The sequence below is a fragment of the Hippoglossus hippoglossus genome, chromosome 3 (genome assembly GCF_009819705.1).
Source record: "Hippoglossus hippoglossus isolate fHipHip1 chromosome 3, fHipHip1.pri, whole genome shotgun sequence".
NCBI lineage: Eukaryota > Metazoa > Chordata > Actinopteri > Pleuronectiformes > Pleuronectidae > Hippoglossus > Hippoglossus hippoglossus.
In genome coordinates, this window is record NC_047153.1 from 3,003 (window position 1) to 7,994 (window position 4,992).

The following is a 4,992-nucleotide window of genomic DNA, read 5'->3' on the forward strand; positions in this document are numbered from 1 at the left end:
TGCATTTTCTGAATCCATTTCTGAATCCACCTGTTTTATTTTTTTCATTTTATGTTCTCCTATCCTATATTTTATTTTTATTTATTTAATGTATTTATTTCATTACTTGTGGTATTGGAGCATGGTTTGGATTTATCTGCGTTGTTAAGCTCCTTGTATTGTACCTCTGCAAAAAGAAACTGTAAATAAATAAACTTATCACTCTATGCATTTACGTATATTGTTGATGAGAAACATCTGGATAATTTTCCACCAAATTGCACCTGTTCATAGATATTAGCACTCTACACATGTCTGATGTAAAATATTGCATTCTATGGAGATAATTCTTAAAACTGCTCAAACTATGTAAACCTTCCTTAAATTGCATGTGCAGATTTTTTAAATGCTCTGTGTGCAAACAGCATTCTGCATCGTAGCTCATTTTTCTGGTTGGAGCGCAGTTCTTAGCCTAACTCTGTTTTTAAAGATGAGTACTGACCCAGCACATCACAGAGGAACAGACTCTCCTGGTTTCTCGGCTGGCAGGCGGTGTCCTGATGGTGCCTTTCTGTGTCTGGAGTATCGAGAGAGTTGCACTACATGAACCTCAAAAGCTGAACCTGCAATGAAAACATGCAAAACCCATCTCCTCAAAATCTTCTTAAGTGTGACAATGTTAGTCAGCACAGGAAACACAGAGCCGAATTTTAATCCTGCTCTGTCCCAGATAAACGTATATATATCTCAGGAGCCTGGATTCAAAAACCAAGGCAGTGCGAAAGAAAAGCATTAAATATTTACTATTAAACATTGAGGGCTACAAAAGGTATTTTACTTTAAACTCCAGTTCCTCTCTGTTAGACTCTTCTGGGCTTCTGTCTGCACACATGGCCGATTTTTATTAACTCGATACAAACATCACTGCAGAAAAACTATATTTTCCTACAATAGAAACCTTTGTTCCATCAAAGCGAACAAGGTCCCTTTGTGATTTCGGGCACCTACATATTCAGGTAATGGACGTAATCACGACACCAGACTGAGCAATAAGATGTCCATCCTCAAACCAAGTACACATTTACCCAACTTCACTCGCAAGCCAATTCTTTGATTTCACCCTCCCAGCAGGTAGGGCGCCAACTGAGGCAGCATCACAGCTTTGGTCACACCCTCCAGCATTCACGGTAAACTGAACAGAAGTATAGTAATATCATATTGCTGTGATATTCCTATGCATGTTAATGCAGTTGCATGTAGATGTGAGCAATATTAATATCTTAGTGTTTTTGCATCACATTGATTAAGACGGACCTGGTTTGTGCTCTTTCTAATGAGTCCTGGGAGGATTTTGACTCAGACTCAATCATTTAACACCTTTGAAAGAAGCAGGTAAAACACTCGACTCGGGCTACGCTCGATAGATGTGAAATGTCGTTGAAGTCTGAAGGGGGGTGGTGCGTACAATGAGCGTCCTACAGTTTACTGAACTATATTGAGTTTTGTATCCAGCCTGTGAATTAAAAACACAGTATCTGTGTACTATTGCAGAATAACACCAGACTCAGAGTTTTATTTCATGATGATTTCGTAACAAATCATGCCAGCCACCATTTTTTCATGCTAACTTTAAAGGTTAATTTGTTCCTATGAATTAGGGCTGTGCAATAAGACCAAAATCTCATATCCTGATGGAGGTAATTTCATATCCAGATAACGATACCAATCCTTCTTCTCTTTTTACTACATTTACAATAACTAGGTGCATGGTTACATTTTTGGCTTTCAAATATAAATTCAGTCCAAATCTAATGAACCAAAATGTACATGAACTATGAGCTTCACTTGGACCACACCAAAACAATGTATCGTTTAAATCTTTTGACGGAAATTCAGGCTGTATTGGATATTGCGGATGGATGTGAAGGGTGAGGATCAAGATGGATGGAGGATGTCTCTGTCAGGCTGGTCTGGGAGGATATGCTGTGGACTGGGAGGATGGAGAGGGTTCTGTCTCAGGCACATTTCCACCCAAGCTGATGTTGGACCCCAAAAAGAGTCTAATTTAAATTGAGCTGAGTTGAGTTTGGGCTTGACGTATAACGTTGAGGTGGTTGCGGATGTAGGAACGATATGCTTCTGAAGACCAGTGGCCAGGACCTGGATAGTTTGATCTGAGATGCCCAGTCAGGCTGCCGTGGATGCTGCACCAATGCAGAAAGAATAGCTGGAATAGTGATCTGACAATACGCCTGATTAAACTGCTGCATCTGGCCAGCTGCCTGGTTTGCGAAATGGACATTGTAGCTATAGAAGCCTGTACCTCCGAAACTTAAGGCCATGTCTAGCACGATAGAGAGGTAATCGTCTAACTCAGATCTCCTAGTGGGAATAACTGATCAAATGGTGTCTCGGTGTGTGAGAAAGCGAGGGCAAATTCGGTTGGAGTTAAGTCCTTAGACCTAGAGTGGTCTGCATTCCCTGGGCTGGCAAGTGTTAATGGTCAATGGTTGATGAAGCTGCGCTACATCTACACAGTTACCAGAAGGGGGTCCGGTGATATAATGTGTCATAGTGATGAAGCTGGCTGGAAGGGTGGTGCTGCTGCGGTGCTTTCACTATCATCTTCTCTTCATCAGACACTGCTGCATCCTCCCCCATCTACAGAACTGGGTACTTCCATTCCCTTCTGAATCCCCTCATGCTCCTAATCCGGCCCCAAACATCTCCCACAGGTGTTGATCTCCTTATTTTATAAGAAAAAGATTGAATACTTTGCCTTTTTGTTTTTCGTACTTTCCTAACCATTGCTTGCGCCTGTTTATTCTTAATTAAAAAAGCAAATTATGAGCTCTTCTTAAGATCATGAGAGCTTTATTCCTCTTTCACTAGTTACTCATCTGTCCACCAAGGAACCACCTTTCTCGTCACAGCATCGAGAATTACTTTTATAAATCTCCTCAACAGCTTAATTTAAGTCTATTTTATCCATCTCTTTCTCACATATATACAAAACACTTCCCAATGTGCACTGCTAAAAACCTACTTCCGCAATACTTCCCATGACACAACACTGAACAATGATCACTGCCTACGGTTGTTTCTTCTGATTCATCCCACTCACAGATCCTTGCTACCTTCCTCGACATTATTACATTACATTTCATTGAGCTGACGCTTTTATCCAAAGCGACTCACAATCAGTGCATCAACCATGAGGAACAAACCCAGAACAACAAGAATCAAGAAAGTACCATTTCTTTCAAGAAAGCCAAACTACAAAGTGCTATAAGTAAGTGACCTATAAGTGCTACTAAAGCACTACATTATTTTATTTTATTTTATTTTATGTTTTATTCAAGGGGTATAGTCGGAAGAGATGTGTTTTTAGTTTGCGGCGAAAGCTGTGTAGACTTTCTGCTGTCCTGATGTCAATGGGGAGCTCGTTCCACCGTTTAGGAGCCAGGACGGCAAACACTCGAGATTTTGTTGATAAGAGAGGAAAGGTTACGGTAATGGTGTGAACGAGTGCGAGGCCTATAGTATCTACGAGTATATATGCACACAGGGACGGAAAGTAAACACATATTCAAATAAAAGGAAACATAGCAGCGTTATACTCAGCCTCCCCCGAAGACTCCAACGAAAGACACCTTTGTCTTTATCCTCCGAGTCTTCGTCCTCTGAGTCTTCATCTGACGCTTCAAACAAATCCTGTTTTTTAAACACCAGATTTCCCGATGATTGGCTACAGCTGTGCTGACCACACCCCCTGCTCATGAGTCAATCAGGCACCAGGTGGTAATAGCCCAGCAATAGACAAACTAGCCATCTAGTTCACCTAAGACAGCAGATACAATAGTATTCTAGCAGAGAAGCTTATTTAAAGAATATACTTATATATTAGAATAGCCTAAATCCAAGTAGTCCAGTAGTATGAAATCCCAGAAGTCCAATGCACACTAAGGTTAAGTCTATAGTGCTGAGGTGTTCCCTGTTTGAACATCTAACCTTGTCCCTCTTCCATCATCCAGACAAACCAGACCTTTTCCTTCTAGCAGTTGTTCAATTACCTCCCATTAGTGTCTCTTCTTATCCCCCCCACAATTTGTGATGAGCATTAAAGTCCCCACAAACCAACACCCTCCATCCAGCCCTTCAGTTTGTGTTAGCTTGTCCAACTCTAGATTCATTCAAGGCTTGTAATAATTAGTAATAACAGACTCTCCCTCATTTGTCCATATCTATACTGCTCTATATTCTTGTTAATTCCCAAACTTATCTCCATAAATGACACGTCTTTCTTTATAAATGTGGCACATCCACCCCCTACTCCCTCCCTCATATCACATCTAACAGTAGCATATCCAACTATTCAGAAATCTAAATTTGGTCTCAACCTTGTTTCCTCTACATAAATAACACCTGGTTTAATGCTTAAATCCTTTTAAACTTCTTTAATTCTAATCCATTGGCCAATAAACTCCCAGCATTCCATTGTAGTAAGAGGACCATTATTAAAACTATTCAACCAAAGCTTGCTTGACTTGTTTGGACACTGAGGTCATTCCTCACCACCTCCCATGTCATCCTGCTGATATCAGGTTGATGGACAGCTGCCTTTACAATTAGTTTTAGATTTAATCTACATTTAGCACCGCTGCTATGAAAGTGACTAGTTTCTTCAAGTCAACATTCACTTTCCCCTCAGTGTCTTGTTCTGATTCTTTTGTTACCTGCTGCTCTGTTTCTCTCCTCACTTCCTCCTCTGAGACCCTCCCTTTCCACAGCCTCTGCATAGTGGAACAATCCTCCTGTTAGCAAAGCCTGGGAAGCATACTGGGGATGTTAAAGTGGCAGAATATGAATCATAACCCTGAACTTCTGTAAAAAATAAAATCGCTTTTTCAGTTACCTCTTTGAGTGTCATTCCTTATGCTAGTGGCTTCAGTGGGTGTAGCAATTCCTTATAGGGTTCATCATTTATCATTTAGCTGTTGTGAAATTATCAAC

General features: G+C 40.6%; 1 long non-coding RNA gene across 1 annotated transcript; it reads left to right on the forward strand.

Annotated features, from left to right (window-relative positions):
* Positions 1 to 1,042: 1,042 nt before the first annotated feature.
* On the forward strand, positions 1,043 to 3,793 carry LOC117757687. The gene is made up of 3 exons (XR_004613186.1): positions 1,043 to 1,052; positions 3,357 to 3,360; positions 3,653 to 3,793. It is a non-coding gene; the product is annotated as an uncharacterized LOC117757687 (long non-coding RNA).
* The last annotated feature ends 1,199 nt before the right edge of the window (positions 3,794 to 4,992 follow it).